Source organism: Hordeum vulgare, chromosome 1H (genome assembly GCF_904849725.1).
Source record: "Hordeum vulgare subsp. vulgare chromosome 1H, MorexV3_pseudomolecules_assembly, whole genome shotgun sequence".
In the NCBI taxonomy this organism is placed as follows: domain Eukaryota; kingdom Viridiplantae; phylum Streptophyta; class Magnoliopsida; order Poales; family Poaceae; genus Hordeum; species Hordeum vulgare.
In genome coordinates, this window is record NC_058518.1 from 504783659 (window position 1) to 504805890 (window position 22232).

A 22232-nucleotide genomic window follows, 5' to 3' on the forward strand; every position below is an offset into this window, starting at 1 on the left:
TGCCTCTGAAGAGCCAATATGCCCGAGGCGCGGTCCAGCCCGACTCATTGGACGAGAACATGTAGAGATCAAAGTCACTGGAGGTGCAATTCGGGCCTACAGCCGGGTGTGCGTTGGCGCAGATGATGAGCACTTTGAACAAGGTCGAGTACCCTGGCGACGACGGACTTGGCTTTCGTTTCGTTGGAAAGGTCTGCACCGGTTAATTAGAATGGCATGGCATGCTAGTACGTACGAGTGCGCATGCACTTGTTGCTCATGAGAGGAGGGAGCACGTCGCAGGTGCCATGGAGTGGGTTGCAGACGGCTAGGCTAGGTGGATGTGGATCGGCCCGTCCAGGCTCAATAGAAGGAGGCCACGGCGCGCGCCTAGGGTTTTCGCGCGGTTGAAGAAACCGGCGGCGGCCTCGGGGAAGAACGAGCCGATGCCGAGCGGTGATCGCGGTGCCGGGACCAAGACGTGCCCCGAAGCGCCTAGCTGCGGAGCGAAGAAGCCCAAGATAGAAGATGATCCGGCCGGGTGCATCCGCCGGCCAACGGCGACGGAGGAAGGAAGGATCGGACACGAGTTCGCGCCACCGCTTGCAGGTCGTGGCGCAACGGAAGATGCAGGCGGCGTCCTCCACGCGTACGAGGATCTCCCGGGCGGCGTCGTCCGGGAGCGCCGCTTCGTCCATCCTAACGCACGGTGTAGGGCTCCGTTGAGGGACGCGTTGATTGGGTTCGTTTCTGAACTTCTGATCGATTCAGCCGTGCGTGCCTATGCACACGTACGGGGTTATACGGGGTTGTACAGGTTAACTGCAAAATAATGTGACGTGGAAGTTTGTGGTTGGATATCAGTTGGTAAAGTGGGCCCCACCCCCTGAAAAATGAGGGGCAATGTTTATTTAGTTGGAGGAAACCCACATCACATTATTTTTCAGCCAACCTGTAAAACCCCGTATAACCCCGTACGTGCAGCATTACTGGGTGCTTATGTGTCGTTTTGTTATTTGGTTTTGTGTTCCAACCTGTAACTTGCTTTTTATACTACAAGGACTAGGAAAACATACAATCATTGATCACACAGGCAACAACTTTTTTATGGAAAACGTTTCCAGCCGCCGGCTGGAACGTCCCGCCGGACTCGTTTGGTCCGTTCGATCTACAGCGATCGAAACACGTCCGCAGCGCCACATGTATTGTTTTTTTTCACCTGACATCGATTGCTTCAACCGGTCATTTGCATCTCATCCACTCGTTGCATTTCGGACGACTGGGGCGACTGGGAGGGCGACAGGGCCGACGGCTGCTCCGGCGACAGGACTGGCGGATCCAGCGACAGGGCCTGCGGCGGCGGCGGCGGACACGTTCTTAGTGACCTATGGCTCCTCCCGAAGGTAACCCCTATTCTTCTCCCCAATTTTCCCCCTCTCCCCTAGGGTTTCGTGGTGTGTTGTCGATGGGCTGCAGAGGAGCGGCGTGGTCTCTGATGGGCACGCGATGGTGGGCGCGGCCTTCTCCCCCTACCCCTCTCCCCAATTTCCCCCCTTTCCTCTAGGGTTTCGCGTCGTGTCGTCGTTGGGCTGCAGAGGAGCGACGTGGTCGGCTAGCCCTAGTCCTTAATTACCACCAGCACATCGGCGCTCTTTTAAGAGACCTCGATGCTACCTCGGTCTTGAGCTACCACTTCGCGGAGGAAAGCGCCGAGGATCTCGCTGCCTCGGCCCTCCAGCAAAAGGAAGAGGAGCTCAATGACCCAGAGAAGCTTTGGGTCGTGTATGAAAGTCTTAAGCATCATGGAAACAGTTCCCACTACTATTTTCGAGCGGTAAACTGGGTTAGGGCAGAGAGACAAGTGCGTAATGGGGACTTATCTGTCAGGTTCATCATCGAGGACGACGGGGAGGGATAATGAAACAAACTACTAGTAACCCGCAGAAATAACGCTCATATCTAGTACTAGTTCTAGTTAGATGATCAATTCTGGCACAATGAATTTTACGTTGATGTTTAAGACAACTCAATGTTTTGTTGTTGATGTACTGGTGTTAATTCTGGATCAATTCAGGCACAATGAATATCATGAATTAAAAACCATGAGATACTAGTTCATATTTTGCTGTTGATGTTATTTTTGTTGTTGGTTTATGTTGTTGTTGGTTCATAGTGCTGCTTCAGGCTTTAGTATCTCATGGTTTTTGCAAACAACAGACGCAACATTCACATTGCTGTTGGTTCCAGGACTTATTAGCATATTAGGATCAACACATTACTATTTTGCTTCTGTATGTTACATTGCGATTTTTAATTCATGATTGTTTTTTTGTTGCTACCTACTGTTTGTATGTCGCACATGTCGTTTAGTTTTATTAGCGCGTGCATATTGATGTGTTTTCTATCTACTGTTATGATGCATCATAGGTCATGATTGAGTTCTTTTTTTCTCTTTTTTGCAGTTGTTGCAGGCACCTCTGCTGAGAATGAGGGGAGTAAGAAGGTTAAGAAGAAGAAGATCAAGAAGAAAGAAGATTTTTGTGGCTTCAAGATGAGGTTTAATTCGAAACGGCTAGGTGATCTTGCGCAACAGTTATCACCGCCGAAACAGGGTATCATTCGGAATGGCCTATTTGGAAATTTGTTGGATATCAAGCCCTTCAAGGTACCGCATGCACTTATCGAGTTTGTGGTGATGCACACAAATCATGCACTTCTAGAGTTCAAATACAAGAATAAATCAATCAAGTTCAGCAAAAACATGGTGAAAAGGATTTTCAATGTGCCATCCAGTGATAGTCCTATGAAGCTTCTCAAGAAGAGTGATGAACATGACCTTCGCAGTATTTACAAGGAGGGGAATAGAGCGCCAATTGCCCATGTTTTCAAGTTGCTCAGAGATTGCAGCGATATGGACGAGGCTATGATAAGGAGAACATGGTCCCTTGTTGCGTTGGCAATAGTTGTTTGCCCAGACACCGGCAACATGGTCAACCTTGAGTATCTTCCTTCCCTTGAAAACATGGATTTGGTGCACAACCTTGCCTAGGATGAGCACTTATTGGCACGAGCTATGGAGGAGGTTGCAGTCTTTCAAGAGAAGAAGCAGGGCCAAGCAACAATTGAAAATCCAAAAGAATTTCAGATCGGCTCATGTCTGCCCATGTTAGCGGTATTGAAAGTGCAGTCATGCCCTTAATCATGTTTTGGTGTTGCTGACAACACACATATAGATAACTAATCACTAATCCCCTTTAAGCTATTGTGAATGATCATGTGTTGATAAGGACAAGCTCATGTGCTAACAAGGACAAGATCAAGATAAGCATTCCTGAGCACTACATGCTTGATTCTTGTGGATGTTCACATGGTGGACAAATGAAGATGAATACATAAGTTAGGCTTTCCACATTGTGTATGAGAGAGTTACTTGAAGACTTCATCATGTCTTGCTTATAACTTGAGCCAAGAAGGAACAACAACATCAAGCTCAAGTGAAAGGGCTAACTCAAAGGCATCAGTCCCTTTGACGTTAGTGGTGCAGAGTGATGATCAGCGAATAAAAGTATATACTCAAGTATGGATCATCGGTACCCCTTTTATAATTCTTGAGTCTTTAGGGATCCCACACTATTAAGAGGGGATCACAGGTTTTGTGATGAACTTGCTCAAACTAGATATCCACTGTTCTGCTCATACCACATCTCCACTGCTCTGCTGTTATCAGAAAACAGGACCAGTGCCTCGGACATCCGGCCTCCTCCGAACGTCCGAGGGCCAGACGTCCGACCTGCTTCGGAAATCCGGAATCCTTTACCAGAGAAATCAGAGCCATATAACTCGGACTCCCGGCTCCCTCCGGACGTCCGAGGGCCGGTCGTCCGACCAACTTCGGAAATCCGGAGCTTTGCACCAGAAGAACTTGAGCCATATAACTCAGACTTCCGGCTCCCTCCGGACGTTCGAGGGCCAGACGCCCGTCCCCTTTCGGAAATGTGGAATCTTGCACCAGAGAAGTTTGAGTCGAATAACTCAGACTTCCGGCCTTCTCCGGACGTCCGGTCCTTGTTCAACTCCACAGTGGTTCCAGATATATTTATAGCCCTCGGACGACCGACCCCTGTCGGACGTCCGACTCCTTGTGGACGCCCGGACATCCGTGAACTACCGGATGTCTGACCCCTGTGTGACTTAAAGTGTCCCCAACGGCTGTTTTACTCTCCCCACTATATATACCCCCTCCCACTTCGTGAGAGGGTGCCCAACACAACCATATCCTCATAAGAACACATTTCTACCTCACACACATTTGCTTACATCAAATCTTAGATCCCAAGAGCATTTGTGAGCCCCTTTGAGAGTTGTTCCAATCAAAAGATAGATCGTCTCCCTCTCCTTCTCTCAACCCAAGCTATTTGAGATTTGAGCAAGTTTTGAGCATTCCACGTGATCCTGTTACTCTTGGAGGTTGGAGACTCATAGGCGGTAGGAGTTCTTCGGAGAGGAATCAATCCGTGTGATTACCCCCCGGAAAAGTTTGTGAGTGTTTGGAAGCCACCTCAAAGGCTTACCACTAGTGGTTGGGAAACGCCTTCGTGGTGTTATCGCAAAGGGAGAATAGGGTGAGCCTTCGTGGAGTTGGTGTGCCTTCGTGGTAACATCCACCTCTCTAACGGTGACTAGCTTCCCTCCAAGGAAGTGAACATCGGGATACATCTTCGTCTCAGTGACCTTGGTTATCCTTAACCCTAACTCCTTACTTACGGTTTACTTGTGTTACTTGAGCATACATACATTGCATATTGTTTGTGCTCATTATATTGTGTTGGCTATTTCTTGTACAAGATTAATCGTTCAAGCATACCCTCTATATCCACACATTTACACTTGCAGCTTTTGATATATCGTGTGCTATAGTGTGATCTAGTATCTTGTGTCGTTCACCTACTTGTCGGGTGATATAGAGTCAAGTAAGTTTGTGTAACTTGCTTGTGCTTGTTAGTAACTGTATTGTGTCCATCTTGGTAGATCGTGTTGTTGATACACGTTGCAGTGCCTATTCCATTTAGGATTTGTGCTTGAAAAGTATCCTCTTAGTTTATTTCCGCACTAGGTTTAAGCCAAATCCAAAGAAGTTTTTAAATAGCCTATTCACCCCCCCTCTAGGCGTCATCGAGGTCTTTTCAATTGGTATCAGAGCAAGGTCTCTCTTTAATTAGGTTTCACGACCTAGAGAGTATCGATGTCGACTATTGGATTAGTGCACAATGACACCTTTGACTTTGATGGCACAAATTATACCCTATGGAGAATTCGTATGCTTCATCACTTTCGGGCCATGGGCCCAAATACTTTACGAATTGTTCTTGTAGGGATTGCCGACAAAAAGGATAATGCATCTTCATCTACTAATGAAATGTATCTTGATTGTGAGGCTTTCCTTGCCATTCATCGAACCATAAGTCCTGAAGTGTTTAAGTCTATCTCAACTTGCAAGTCAGCTCATGAAGTTTGGACTAAACTTGAAGATATATATGGTAGGTCCAATCTTGATGAATACGATATTATGATGAAGGAGTTGGTGCCTGAGCTCTTCACTCTTTTCGATCATAAAGAGTCCACCACTACTTCCATATATGATTGCTTGGACACCTGAGCATCTTCAATCTCACAAGGTAATGACATGGTGAGTGAAGAAATATATGTTGATGAAAATGTCATAGCCTCTATGAACACGAGCATATCTAGCACCACATGTGGTGTAAATTATTGTGCTGATAGGTCATGCATTTCACCTAAAGATCCCTCGACAAATGTCTCTGGTGATATGTCTGCTTTCCCGTGTCCTCTTGATCAAAATATCTTGTTTCTCCCTAGTTGTTCTATGACTAATCATTTAGGGGAAATCAAGAAATATGAAGTACCTTTGACTAATGAAGAATCTGATTCACCAAAAGAATCATCATCAACGCCTCGAGTTCACATGTGCCTCATGGCAAGAGGTAATAATGAGGTATCATCTTCCCTGTGCAATAACGATGATATTTGCGATGAGGATGATGATGATGACTTGACTGAAAATATCCATGTGATCAGTAAACATCTTCATAAAGCTAAAAATAACGCTCTTCAAAGATTCCAAGATGTTCTTGCTTACTTTGAAAATTGTAATGATTTACTTAATCATGAACAAGCTAAAAGTGAACAACTTGAACATGAACTTGAGAAGAGTCATCAAGCATGTAGAGACTTAAGATCTTCAAAAGGAGAGATTGAAGTTGCTCATGATAAACTTAAAAAGGATTTTGAGGTCCTTCTCCTTGAATGCAAGAATCTCAAGGGAGAGCTCATCAAAACCTCTAAGATCTATGAGGAGCTTCAATCTACTCATGAGAAGTCTCTAATCGCTACTTACTCCTCTCATATTGTTGATGATACTTGTACATCTAACCCTATCTCTTTTGAAGTATCAACATTGAAGGAGAATGTTGAGCTACGTGCTCAACTTAATTTACTAACTAGCGATTATGGGAAATTGGAAGAAAACCATGTAATGCTCACAAGCTCTCATGCCGATCTTCTAACATCCCATAATGTGCAAAAGTTAGCTCATGAGGCTATCATCACCAAGGTAACATCAAGTGAGCCTCATGTGGACAATGGCACCACTTCTAATCAAAGTACTATATTTCCATGTGCTAGTCCTCGTAATTCGTCTACTCATAATGTTGCTACCTCATGTGATGAATTACTTTCCTTGCCTTGTTGCTCTAACAATGAAGCTTACACTTCCTCTAGTACTTGCATTGACACTAACCGTGCAGAAAGACCCAAGGCCCAAGACACTTCTTTGAAGAAAGACTTGGAACAGTGTCATGAAGGGATGTCCACACTCAACAACGTCCTGCGTGAGCAAACATCTCCGAATGACAAACATGATGTTGGAGTAAACTCAAACAAGAACAAGAGTGGCCTAGAACGAGTTAAGAATTCGGCCAAAATCATTTGCTTCAAGTGCAAAGCTAAAGGGCACCATGTTAGATCTTGCCCTCTGAAGACGAAGTCTCAAAGTCACAAGCAACAAGGGAAGCGGCCACAAACTCAATCACACACTCAGCTACAAGTTGAAGGAAGGCCTCTTCCCAATAAGACCCAAGCCAACACTCCCCGAGGTGAGAAATGAACTGGGAAGAAAACAAAGGGTAGATGTTGCTACTTATATCGTGAGAAGGGTCACGTCGCTTCGTCTTGCACGAGAGGTAACTTATCCAACCCAATCACTGTTGATGATAGCTATTCCCTTGGGAAGAATAAGGTTGGCAATGTGTTTACCAAGTTTGTTGCAACTCAAAATGGTGTCAAGAAAAGAACCATTTGGGTTGCCAAGCCTATTGTGACTAACCTCTTAGGACCCAACATAGTTGGGGACCAACAAGCTCAAACTTGATAAATAGGTGACTTTGGAGGACATTGGAGACTTGGATACACAATGAAGATTTGAGGACTCTTCATCATTCGTATCATCTCAAGCCAAGTCACTTGGATTATCGAGCCCATATCCCATATCCAATGTGGCTCTTTGCGGTGACTTGTACTTAAATTGTTTACATTGAAAGTTGCCTGCCCCACTCCTTCTCATGTATAGGTTTGGTACCTAGCATGTACTTTGACATGTTGCGCCTACTAGTATGATTGTTATATGTTATCTATCATATGTCGGTCGTTATGTATGTCATATAGTTGTGTGTAGTCCTGATCATTACTTGCATCCTAGTTGCACCGTTGTGTGGGTCTTTTGAGATGTTAATAGCTCATCACATTAAGGGGGAGTGTTTCTGCTCTACGCACACCACTAACTCAAAATGTGTATGTATGTATTGGACTCCATCTAGTATTCGGTGCAAGATTATCCAATCAATTCGTTTGATGTCAAAGCCATCCGAAGTTCAAATTGGCATCCACTTATCAGCTTAGTTGGATGATTGATTGCCTTGTATGATAAATACATGGATTATCACATTATGGGAGTGTGATATGCTTTGTGCACGTCACATCCTCTGGTAAGATAAAACATCCGATGTATGCCACTCAGCATCTACCACATGGGGTTATTCTATAACTTTGTGGTATGTCATGCTCCACATATCTTAATTCGCATAATAACCCTGTTGGTGTCTAAATCCCTTAGATGTGCGTGAGTATGGCGTCCTACTACAACAATACTCATGGCTTAGCCACTAGATCGTATCTAAAAGAAGGGCATTGTTGATGCATGCTTTTCGAATTATTTCTCCACACTATGATCTAACTAATTGGGATGTTAACGTATGACATCTAAACATTATGCTTATGGTTGAACTCCCATATCACACTTGTGTGAGTATAAAACAATATTTGTGCTTGTTTGGCACCTACCACCACTGATAATTCTAAATGCCATTGTGTTCTCTTACACATGGTATCTCTGGCTTGGTAGTGTTTTCCATGGTCATTTTATTTCGGCCTTGTCTTCATTTGACCTGCTTAACTTGCCGAGAAATTCATGTCTCTCTCCCGGTAATCTCCCATGCATGTCTTTGAGCTCGCACTAGTTATTTCATAATGTTGTGGGAGTTATAATCATATTACCTACACTTATACATCTACTAGGGTGAGACATGCATGTAAGGTTGTGCAAAATGCATACCTTACATGGTTTGATGCCTTGACCAGTTCATGTGTTGAACTTGGGGTGCTACCATATGTTTATTTGTCACCCTGATCCATTTTGGACGACATGAATGTTCTGTAATAGAAAATAATGTGTTCATTTGTCCAAATTGTATATCCTTGGATTTTGATAGGCTTGTGTAGGCATATCTACTATGTGTAGATGCACATGCCATGTCTATTGTATCTTTGATCCAATATATGTATATGGTAAATCAAACGTATCCATTAAAAGGTTAAGGTGTGCTTGAAAGTAAAACTTATATCTATATGCACATAATTGAGTGATCTTACCCTATATATATTGTAGTTGGACTAACTACTTCGGACCCAATAAGTTTGGGGACCATATTGTGCTTAATTGGTGACAGGACTCGGCTACTTCTACGCCATACCAATGCTTTTCCGGTAACAAGTATTTACTTCATGCATGTATAACATTAGAGTCAACTGTGTAGGTTGCATCATGGCATGAACATAATACTTTTTCCACTTTGTAATTTCCTGCATGTCCTTGTCAATCACATTGATGAAATGCTTAGTGTTGGTGTTCTCTTAGCACTTCATGTTCATATGAATGAGACAAATTTGTGCCATGACCCTTGTGTCATGTGCCTTGCTCTTATAAGAGGATAACTTGTGCATGATTCTATGCACTCGTCGTTTGACGGTATTTTGGACCCACACTTATCATAGTAATCATATTAAAAGATTTACATCATACCATGTCCAAAATATGTTAGTTGAGTGCCCCCCCTTGGTTGCTACACATGCGAGAATACTCATCATCCAAATCCCAGAAATTGCCTCTGCCTTCTCTCTCTTGGTCGTCCGACGGCTAAACTCATTCCGGACGTCCGGCCACTGTCGATCGTCCGACGGCTAAATCCACTCCGGACGTCCGACGCGTGTCGGACGTCCGACACATCGGGGGCCCTATAAATAGTAGGGCGCGGGCTGGGCCTTTCCCTAGCCTCCACGCGCCTCCTTTTTCTCCCAACCGCCGCCACCGCCAGCACCAGGGGAGCTCGCCCACGCCGCCACCTCCGGGATTTGGCTGATCTCCTCCGCGGGATCCGATCTCCTCCGCGGGATCCGTCTCCCCTTCCTCTCCTCTCTCGATCTGCAGGTATCCCCTCCGTCCCTCTCGTGTTTGGATTCCTTTTCTCCCAAGTTCACGTGTTCGTTCATATGGTTTGACCGTGACCGTTCCCCATTGGGTTTCCAACCGTGTAGGCTTTTGTTCATCATGCCCAAGATTAAGCACTCCGCCCGGAAGGACAGTGCTGGCTCATCCGCTCGTGCCCCTACTGGCACGGGGTCGGACTCCGAAGGGCAACGTCGTCCCTTCAAACGGACTTCCCGGCATCCTCCGCCTCAACAGCTCCCCTTGTTGTCTGATGGCTCTGACTTCGAGGATGAGCTTGCAGCTGAGGACCGTGCCGAACAGCCCACCGTTCGGAAGTCTATGCCAAAGCCTGGGACTCGCAGGCCCTCCTATATGCCACCACCTCCTCCTGAACAACCCGAAGGTGAAGCTCGTCGCATCTCACTTGAACCTCCTGCTACTTTAGGTCGTGAAGTCAAGAACTTCACCACGGTTGCTAAGTCTTCCTACCTCACTTTTCGCCGCGACGTTGATCAATTCTCTGTTGTACGTGACTCTATGGACTCACGTTTCCGCACAAACATCCAGGCGGACATCTTTACTATGGTCATTGTTCCTAAGGGTCTCTCTGTCCATCACTTTATTGATCTTGAGCATATTCGCACGCACCCGACGAAATACCTGGGTGCCATTGAGCTCATTGAGTCATCGGGGCTTGCTTCCCCCTTTGCTTTTCGGCGCGATTTTAACGCTGCTGCTATTCACCAATTTTATGCCACATGTTTCCTTGGTCCAAACAACATTGTTAGCTGGATAACCTCTGACGTTCAGTTCACAGCCTCTTATGATGAGTTTGTTGCCGCACTTGGTTTCCCCAACTCCGGCTTCAAAATCCATAAGAATGATCCTAACCATGCACATAAGCCAATTGAGGCGTGTGGGTATCTCCTCAAACCACTCCGTGAACTTGATGCAGACGAACAAATGAAGGATCCTAACCAAGTATCCATCTGGCGCTCTCCCTACTTTATTATCTTTCAGTGTCTTATTCGCACCATCTTTCCCAAGATGGGTGATAAGGGATACTGCAATGGCTACTATATTGACATCATGTCACATTTGTACGAGCACCCCAAGAGCAAAATTAATGTGCCTCACTTTCTATGGCATGAGATTCGGCTTGCTAGTTTTCAATACAAGCTAGCCTTCCCTCATGCCCCCTTCATCCAGGCTTTTATTAACCATGTTGCTAAATTCACTGTTGCTGTCACTCACACGCATCACAAGTGGGGCATTCCCGCTCACATGGCAGATAACTATGCTCCCAAGAAAACCCCACCATCCACCTCCACTCGCCGCACTGCGTCCCGGTCAGCAACCCCTTCATCCAGCTCAGCTCCTCCCGGTCGCTTTGCCAAATTCATTGGCAAGGCACATTCTGCTATGATGAAGGCCTTCTCTTTCCAGTGCGGTCAAACTCATGATGTGGTTTCTCGCCTCGTCTCCTCCAAGAATGCCCTCAAGACTCGTCTGAGAGACTCGGGCGCTCTTGATGTGAGTGACGATGAGGCCCTTCCTGCTCCTCCTCCTTCTGACTTTGGCTTCCCATCTGGTCCTGAGTGGGATGATTTTCTTGATGAGGCTGGTGGCAGTGGTTTGCCTGAGGATGAGGATGAGGATGTTGAGGATGATGCATGATGATGATGATATTGATGAGGGTGATATTTGAGTATGTGGTAGCATTGTCGGTTTCCCCTCCTTTTTGGTCCTTGATGCCAAAGGGGGAGAACATTATCTTATCTTAGTTTCGATTTTAGTTTCTCTCATAATGTATGGTACAATGTATGATGTCGAACTTAATGATGTGTCATCATGTAACGATATTTATGGATGATGTGCTATGCCATCACTTATGGATGATGTATTGTTGAACTATCATGTGGTGATGAGATATCATGATATTATCGTTGTGTCATATGATGATGAGTTTTATGCTATCCTATTGATTCATATGATATGCTATGTATTGCTGAACTATTATGGTGTTATATCATGCTATTATCTTCTTGCACACATTAAGGGGGAGCTCCCGCACTTACCTATTTTACTATGCATATAATAAGGGGGAGCTTCATAAGCATCATAACAAATCTCTCTTAAGCCGCACATGTTTATTACTATTTTTGAGAGCTATATGTATGTTGTCATCAACTACCAAAAAGGGGGAGATTGAAAGTGCAGTCATGCCCTTAATCGTGTTTTGGTGTTGCTGACAACACACATATAGATAACTAATCACTAATCCCTTTTAAGCTATTGTGAATGATCATGTGTTGACAAGGACAAGCTCATGTACTAACAAGGACAAGATCAAGATAAGCATTCCTGAGCACTACATGCTTGATTCTTGTGGATGTTCACATGGTGGACAAATGAAGATGAATACATAAGCTAGGCTTTCCACATTGTGTATGAGAGAGTTACTTGAAGACTTCATCATGTCTTGCTTTCAACTTGAGCCAAGAAGGAACAACAACATCAAGCTCAAATGAAAGGGCTAACTCAAAGGCATGAGTCCCTTTGACGTTAGTGGTGCGGAGTGATGATCAGCGAATAAAAGTATACACTCAAGTATGGATCATCGGTACCCCTTTTATAATTCTTGAATCTTTAGGGATCCCGCACTATTAAGAGGGGATCACAGGTTTTGTGATGAACTTGCTCAAACTAGATATCCACTGTTCTGCTCATACCACATCTCCACTGCTCTGCTGTTATCAGAAAACAGGACCAGTGCCTCGGTCATCCGGCCTCCTCCGGACGTCCGAGGGTCGGACGTCCGACCTGCTTAGGAAATCCGGAATCCTCTACGAGAGAAATCAGAGCCATATAACTCGGACTTCCGGCTCCCTCCGGACGTCCGAGGGCCGTTCGTCCGACCAGCTTCGGAAATCCGGAGCTTTGCACCAGAAGAACTTGAGCCATATAACTCGGACTTCCGGCTCCCTCCGGACGTCCGAGGGCCGGACGTCCGTCCCCTTTCGGAAATCCGGAATCTTGCACCACAGAAGTTTGAGTCGAATAACTAGGACTTCCGGCCTTCTCCGGACGTCCGGTCCCTGTTCAACTCCACAGTGGTTCGAGCTATATTTACAGCCCTCGGACGTCCGACCCCTTGTGGACGCCCGGACATCTGTGAACTGCCGGATGTCCGACCCCTGTGTGACTTGAAGTGTCCCCAACGGCTGTTTTACTCTCCCCACTATATATACCCCCTCCCACTTCGTGAGAGGGTGCCCAACACAGCCATATCCTCATAAGAACACATTTCTACCTCACACACATTTGCTTACATCAAATCTTAGATCCCAAGAGCATTTGTGAGCCCCTTTGAGAGTTGTTCCAATCAAAAGATAGATCGTCTCCCTCTCCTTCTCTCAACCCAAGAAATTTGAGATTTGAGCAAGTTTTGAGCATTCCCCGTGATCTTGTTACTCTTGGAGGTTGGAGACTCCTAGGCAGTAGGAGTTCTTCGGAGAGTAATCAATCCGTGTGATTACCCCCCGGAAAAGTTTGTGAGGGTTTGGAAGCCACCTCAAAGGCTTACCACTAGTGGTTGGGAAACGCATTCGTGGTGTTATCTCAAAGGGAGAATAGGGTGAGCCTTCGTGGCGTTGGTGTGCCTTCGTGGTAACATCCACCTCTCTAACGGTGACTAGCTTCCCTCCAAGGAAGTGAACATCGGGATACATCTTCGTCTCAGTGACCTTGGTTATCCTTAACCCTAACTCCTTACTTGTGGTTTACTTGTGTTACTTGAGCATACATACATTGCATATTGTTTGTGCTCATTATATTGTGTTGGCTATTTCTTGTACAAGATTAATCGTTCAAGCATACCCTCTATATCCACACGTTCACACTTGCAGCTTTTGATATATCGTGTGCTATAGTGTGATGTAGTATCTTGTGTCGTTCACCTACTTGTCCGGTGATATAGCTCAAGTAAGTTTGTGTAACTTGCTTGTGCTTGTTAGTAACTGTATTGTGTCCATCTTGGTAGATCGTGTTGTTGATACACGTTGAAGTGCCTATTGCATTTAGGATTTGTGCTTGAAAAGTATCCTCTTAGTTTATTTTCGCACTAGGTTTAAGCCAAATCCGAAGAAGTTTTTAAATAGCCTATTCACCCCCCCCTCTAGGCGTCATCGAGGTCTTTTCAGGTATGCAACGTTTTCATGATGAAACACATCCTTTCCTTTTCTTTGATGCACATACATCTGTATAGCTTTGCATTCATGATTTTTTGTTGTCGGTTGTTATGCAGATTATATACATGGATCATCTTGATATCCCGCCCGGCCTCCCAAATGAGCATGTCATAGATTATTCTGTGCCAAGGATACGTTATGTTTGTTAAAAGGATTTCGATTGGGTGGATAAAGTTGACAAGAACAAGCTTACTCTTGTCCAGCCTTTCTATGGGAAGCACACACAAGTATTTTTTTTTCTTTATCCCATTTATGTTCCTTCGTGTCATACGTTTTTTTGTTAATGAGCATGTCGTAGTAATTCAGCCTATGGATGCAAAGTATGTATATAGCAATTAGGATGCAGCATGTAGCAAATTAATATGCTGGTTGTAGCAAATGAACAATATGGATGCAGCATGTAGCAAATTAACATTATGGTTGTAGCAAATTAACATTATGGATGCAACAATTAGGATGAGCATGTAGCAAATTAACATTATGGATGCAGCAAATGAACCATATGGATGCATTAATTAGTATGTAGCACGTAGCAAATTAACATTATGGATGCAGCAAATGAACCATATGGATGCAACAATTATGATGCATCATGTAGCAAATTAACATTATGGATGCAGCAAATGAACCATATGGATGCAACAATTAGGATGCAACATGTAGCAAATTAACATTATGGATGCAGCAAATGAACCATATGGATGCAACAATTAGGATGCAACATGTAGCAAATTAACATTATGATTGCAACAATTAGGATGCATCATATAGCAAATTAACATTATGGATGCAGCAAATGAACAATATGGATGCAACAATTAGGATGCAGCATGTAGCAAATTAACATTATGGATGCAGCAAATGAACCATATGGATGCAACATGTAGCAACTGCCAGTTTCAGATTTTTTGTTGCTAGCTACCTTTTGTATGTTGCACATGTTTTCAGTTTTTTTAGCGTGTGCATATGTGTGTTTTATAGCTGCTGTTTTTGACCGCATCACAGGTTTTGGTTCCATCTCATGCATACCAACCAATTTTTATTTCTCCCTCATGATTTTTTGTTTCTTTTTGTTCCTAGTTTCGGACTCTGTGCAACACTCCGTATGCTGAGGTTATTGGTCCAGAAGTTGATCGTGAAGCAGCCACCGGGCAGGGCGCTGGTGCTGAAGCAACTAATGGCCAAGGAAGCCAAAATGAAGTACCTGAAGCTCAAGAAAATGTTGAGGTCCTACCAAATTTATCCTCATCGTTCGATGATTGGCTTCAACAACCGTTCCCTAGCATGGATGATCTAAAGGTACCTTTTTCTACAAAAGTTGCATGCATTATTTTGTTTTGTTTTAAAGATACATGTAAAATGACTAATTTTTGAAATACGTGCCTTCTTGTAGGTACCAGCTCAGTTCCAAACATTGTATGACAAGCACAAGGAAAATTTCTCAACCGAGGTTGATGATGCAATACGCAAGTTTGGGCAAAGTTTACAGCGATTGCAATCCAGCCGGATGGCCTCTATGCTTCGTGACGTGGGAGATGCCATCGCTAATACCACAGATGAAGCTGTGGAGAAAGCTAAGGATGCTCAAGATGAAGCTGCAACACCTACCATGGACGAGGCTCGTGAGAAAGAGAAGGATGCTCAAGATGAAGCTGAAGCTGCAACACCTCCCATGGACGAGGCTCGTGAGAAAGAGAAGGATGCTCAAGCTGCAACTTCATGCATTGGTGATCAAGCTGAAGGTACGGTTGCAGTGATGAGCAAAGATGAAGTTGTTGGGGAGATGGAGAAAAACCAAGAAGTTGCAGAAGATGCTGGTCAAACTCATCAGCAACAAAGAGTGAGTATGGAGGTGGAAGTACACGTGCCACCTCAGAGCCCCCCTCCATTCCATGATGCACCCAGGAGTGCAACAGCCGGTGTTTGGGATGACGAGTCTTCATGTGAGCTGTTCCCAAAGGGGTCTGAAGACTTCAACTTGATGCATGGCATGGACGAGCCTACAAATAATAACAAAACATGCAGCAATATCTACCCCAACATCCCTGTGTTCCCTGTCTCAGATGATGATGGCAGCCCTACTATCCCAGGTATGCTTCCTACCTTCGTCGTCATTTCTCTTTTCTTTGAACACCTTGTTTCATGTTTGCATCTTTTTTTGTTGTGTCTATGTTTATTATAGTTTTTGTGTGATTGCAGCAAATTCTCGTAAAATCCCTCCTAGCTTACCCTGTCCCCCCACACAATACTTACATGTCTTCTTCTTGCAGCTCAAACGATGGGCGTCACGGACGAGCAACCCATTGATGTCGGCAGTGGCCCTAGCACACACGACAAGAACACTAGGAAGAAGAGGATGGCTAAAGTGCCAGTTGTCAAACCCAAGGGAAAGAAACAGAAGGTTGAAGTTAAAGAAGATAAAGTTAAAGCAATTTATGAAAAGTATATTACGCATGGGAAACCACTAAGGAGGTCAAAACCCAATGAACTACCGTGAGCTTCCTATCCCCTATCTAGTGTCTTAAATTGATGTTGTTGAAACAAATTATTCATTCGCTTGCAACTATTGTACCAGGACACCTTTCATCAAAATAGGTGGGTTTTATGTGGGGTACAAGAAGTTTCTTGCATGCTTGAAGCCCCGAGGGGACATGAATGATGAGGTCATGTCGTTGTGTATCGAGCGGCTCAATATGGCATCTTATGCAACACACAATAGGGCTGTAAAAAATACTTCTTCTCAGTCTACAGGGCAGTAAGTTTTGTAAAAACAAAGAAATGCTTCATGCTTTTTTCACTTTGCATTCATTAGACAGTAATCCTTTTTGTTGCTATTTCAAGCAGTCTCTACTCAAGCAAGACCCATCAATTTTCTAATCAAATGCACTCATGGCTGAGCTTGAAAGGGCTGTGACTAAGTTCAAGGTTCAAAAATACGACCTGGTAAGTCACCGCAAGCCATTTCTGTTTTCACAGCACAAATACTTTCAAATCTAGTTCTAGCGATGCGACACACGTAACATTTCTTGTTAATGTTAGGAGTACCTTTGCCTTCTTTTTGCATTTTTCAGCTATGGTTTGCCGTTGTTCATGAGTGTCATTGGATAGTTGTTTGCGCAAACTTGCTTCACAAGCAATGGAATGCATTTGACTCAATTAGTGCAAAAGGAAAACCATTGACCTTGAAGAAGCAGGCAAACAACCTGGTCAGCTCTTTTCTCTCTTTTTTATAGTTGTGTGTGCCCTCGCTCCGACTACTTAAATTTGCTGGTGTCATCTTTTAATTGTTTCACATGTTCTTTTCAAACTTTTTGTGTGTGTTTTTGGTGGTAGATCACAAACTTTACAACCCTCACACAAGAGTGTGATGCATTTAATGTAAATGTTGCATCCTTCACCCGGGCTGATCTAGAAGACTATCCAAAGCAAAATAACCTGTGAGTTTTTCATATGCTTCAAACCATGTGTTCCTTTGAAACAAGTTTGTTGTTTTCCCTATATACGGGATTGTCATTTTTTTCATGTCAACTCACAGGTGTGATTGTGGTTTCTTTGCTGTCAAGTATGCGGAAAACTTTGATGGAAAGGCAATGAAAGGGTTTGAGCAGGTATCCATTTTTATCTTTGTTGGTTTTTCTAATTTTGTTAAATCTACTTTTTTGTTTGTTCAAAATCTATGCAGCAAAAAGAATAGCAAGTAACAAACTGCTTCTCAACTTTTCATGTTTTACAGGAAGACATTGCGCGGTACCGCATGGAATGGGTGTACAACCTGATCCATCACTCACTCAACACAGCCTCAATGGAGCTGGCATTCAGGGAAGAGTTGGCAGACTGATTTCAGGATGGTTCAAGGCGAACGGGCTTTTTCATTAGGTCTAGATAATGTCTCAAATGGTAGCATCTTGATAGCACCAATGGTACTTGTGTAAAGAATGATAATTCCATTAAACTTTGTTTTTGTTTGCGACATGTATGAACCAATGGTACTTGTTTTACTTTGTATGTCTGAATCCGGATGAAGCATTTTTGGTGCCAACATGTTTGCACGATGAATACGACACTTTTGTCCATTGCTGAATCTTTTAGTGTATATTTTAACATATTTGCTCGAAGCATAATCTATAAAAGCTTCAACAGTACACTTTTTCTACAAACATGTTTTTCATGTAATAATTGTAGTGCTACTTTTTGGTAAATTATTTGCTTCAAGATGACAAAAAATGCTTCATCCATGTTTTACAACCATTACACATACACTACAAAATTTTGTTCCACAGCCAAAGCCTGGGAGCTTGGCGGAGCTGCGACATCAGCTGTAGCTTTTTCGTACCATGTTAAAGCTTTTTTGTACGAGGTTGTAGCTTTTTCGGTCGCCAATTTATAGCTTTTTTGGTCGTGAGTTGTACCACTGGGGTGCTCAGTGCTCTATTTTTATGCAAGCTGCACACCGGGGACGAGCGGCGGCGAGGACGCCGACAAGCTTTAGGCGTCCCAACAAAGCAGAAATCATGTACGGTTGCATCATTCAAAAATAAGCTTCAACTACTGTCTGTGTATGCTACAACTGCTGACTACATTTGTTACAAGCAAGACTGCTTTCTCCGTAATTATATTTAATTATAAAAAAACCATGCAACCATTGCAACAAACTTAGTATTCATCATTCTACTAAAAACCACAGCTTCACAAACTTATGAATTTAAATATTTTTAAATTCACACATGTAGTAACATGTTGCATTCTAAAGTTGTTTCTACAAGCAAGGTCACAAAGCAATACATATTTTCATCATCATTGAAACATCCTAAAGGGTAAGGACCATTTCTACATCCGAAAGTTTTGTGGCCGCACTAGCAGCAAGCATATCAGCAAGCAGTTTGCAGCTCTTGGCATTGTGATCCTCATCTCCACAAAAAATGCAAGGTGTCTTCTTATCCCTTGGCTTTGGAGCTTTCTTCATTTTTGCTCCGTCTTTCTTTGCATTCTTCCTCATCTCATCTTCTCGTATCTCAATAAGTGGCTTCCTTCGCTTCTCTTTTTCCTTTGGCCTCCCTTTTTTCGCAGACTTTGGCGGGTTCCGCAAACCTACGGGGGTTGGTTCCTGCTGCCCTGTTACTGGACCTGTTGAAGCATGCACTTGTTGATCGGCTTCATGGCCTTGGGCTTCTCCGGCTGGTGGAACCCCATCCCTCGCTCTAGCTTTCATTGCAGCAACTCCAACAATTCCTTGATTAATAAGTCCAGACACGAAATTATAAGCTTCATCACTAAAGCATGCATCAGAAGCGAGCTTGCCAAACTTCCTGCAAAGAGAGTTGAACTTGAGTCTGTTTGTCGTTGGGACACCAAAGTGCATATCGCTATGCCCATCACCGGGATCAGGTGCTACGTCAGTTGTTCGCTTGGACCATCTTTCAAGCATGTAAGTTGTAGGGATCGTTTGCACGTTTAGGTGCACCATGACACGGATGATATGTGGGCAGATCAACCCACACATCTCAAACATGTTGCAACTGCACATGTACCTCTCATCTTCAGGATCAACTCGCACAACGTAAACTTTACGGTTGGCACCATCATTCGCAACAAGATGAAAGATTATGGAATCCCCCTGGACTTGATGTTGCAGCCCAAAACATGTTGATTTAGTCAACAACTTTTGGAACTTGGAAAATACCTCCCTGGTATAGAAATCTGCTGCTTGCTTTTCAATGTTGTAACTGCAAATAAAAAAGCTTCCACCATTAATAAAATTTGCTTCATATGTTTCAAATAAATCTTGCAACCAAAACTGTAGTGCCAAAAACATTTAAAAAGCTTTCCAGCATGATTTTTTTCGTACTTACTTCCCCCATAGTGGTGGCCACGTTGTTTCATTGATGAAGCCAGCATTGTCCTCACGGTCTAGCATTAGCTCTTGGCAAAGCTCAAATTGCTGAATGAAAGTCCAAACCGAGTCTCCATGATGGTTCAAGGTCTTAAAGTACGAATTCAGCCCCTCGGACCTCTCGGTTGTTCCTGTAAATGGGAAGAACTTCTGCCTAAAGTACACGGGGGGCCATGTCTTCCTGGTTTTCCACATATTTTTGAGATGTTGCTTGTCAGACAAACCAAAGAATTGAATCATCTGCTACCACCTTTGTTCAAACTCCTCAATGGTATTTGAACCATTGATGCAACCGTAGAATGCTTTGGCAAAAGGCTCGTCCTTGCCTAACATCTTCCCAAGTTTTGTCCTTGCAACCCGAAAGACGTGCCACTTGCAACATCTATGTGTCGAGTTTGGAAACACCAATGAGATGGCTATAGCCATTGCTTGGTCTTGATCAGTCATGATGTTTAATGGATGCTCGTTATTCATTGCCAACATCCATTGTTCAAAGACCCATGTGAATATCTCAATCTTCTCATCAGGCAGCAAAGCACACCCCAAGCAGACCGTGTGTGTTTGGTTGTTGATCCCAACAATCGGTGCGAAAGGGAGGTTATAGCGATTTGTACAAAATGTGGTGTCGAAAAACACACAATCTTTGTACTTTGGGTACAATGCCCTTGTTCTCCCGTCAACCCAGAAAAGCGCCCTAACAGCTCCATCTTCCACTAGCTTGGAGAAGAAGAAGTTGGGGTTCTCAACCTGCCTCCTTTTAAAGTACTCTATTGTCAGCTCCAAGTCATGCTCTGACAGGCCCTTTCGAAGCTTAGCTCTTGCATTCGTCACATCTGTCTTAACATACGGCAAACTCCTTGGATCGCAACACCGTGCATCTCCCAGCAAGCCCATCACATTTGCTGTTGATATGTTGCGGTAGTGCAGCAAGTGATGTACTGCATGTACGCTTCCGGGATCTTTCTGTGAGATCGGTAGAATCTCCGATGACTTTTTTGCAACATCAGCGGGTGGGTGTATTCAGCCTCAAAAACGGTCACAACTCAGGTCCCGTCTCGCAGGCTAACACCCATATGCGCCTTGCAATCATATCGCTCCAATCTGTTTCTTTGCCTCTTGTCACTCACATCCATAGAGATTCCAGCTTGTTTGCTTGCTGATTTTTTATTAGCAGCATAGCTCATGTCAGCATCATCACAATGATTTGTTGCAACACCGTCAGAAATGTTGCCATTCGCATTCTTTGATGGATTTTTCCTGGAGTGTATGCACTCAAAAACTCTATAGATCAGAATGCCCTTCTTCTCCGAGGCTCTTGTCCTACTATGTCTCGATGTCACAATTCGAGTACCAAAGCCAATCTTCAATGCACATTCGTTGTACACTCGTTGTGCTTCTTCAACATTGTCAAAAAACATTCCAACAAAGGGAACAATTGGTTGCGACGAGATATCTTCGTCTGGTTCATCAACAAGTGTTGTAGCATTTTCATTGGCATCATTACCACTAAGTTGACCGTTGTGATTAGTTGCACAATCCGTGAGCTGCTGCAAGGTGTCCTCATCACTATCCATTCCCGGAGGATCATTCAAATCAATTGCGTCATGTTTTTCTTGCTCCGCAGCATTTTGCATTTCATCATAAAAAAAATCGATGGTTCCATAGCAACATTCTGCAACAAAATCAGCAACCAAGTCATTTACAAATAAATGCTTTGAAAACCATGCAAAAAATTGCCAAACATAAAGAATAAATAATTGATGCAGCATGTGAAACACAAATACAAAACAAGTTTTTGTTGCTAGCAGGGTTCAAACACAAATACAAACATTTCCGGCAACAGGGTTCAAACATCTTAGAGCATACAAGTATGCAACATCTTTTTTTGTGTTTTCATTCGTACTTGAAAAAATTAATCCTTGTAGCATGCAACAATTATTATGTAGCATGCAGCAATCAGTATGATTCATGTATCAAATGAACACTATGGTTGTAACATCAACATTGTTTCCTATTTTTTGTGAGAGAAAGGATCTAGGGTTCATACCAGATCAATCTCATCACGGCCATGGCGTGCTGCATCCTCGAAGACCACACCAGGGTTGACGAACCGTTGAATCACCCCAGCGTCTTGCCGCAGGATTCCTCCATGAACGGCAACGGAGCTCATCCCAGAGCTTGAGCCCAAATCCATGGAAGCAAGTAGTTGATTTCGAATGTACGACATGGTTGAAGCAAACTCAGGTCCCGTGATAGATGGGGAAGAACCTCCTCA

At 43.8% G+C, this 22232-nt stretch overlaps 1 pseudogene; it reads left to right on the plus strand.

Annotated features, from left to right (window-relative positions):
- The first annotated feature begins 320 nt into the window (after nt 1-320).
- Nucleotides 321-17905, plus strand: LOC123402500 (annotated as a pseudogene).
- Nucleotides 17906-22232: the final 4327 nt, after the last annotated feature.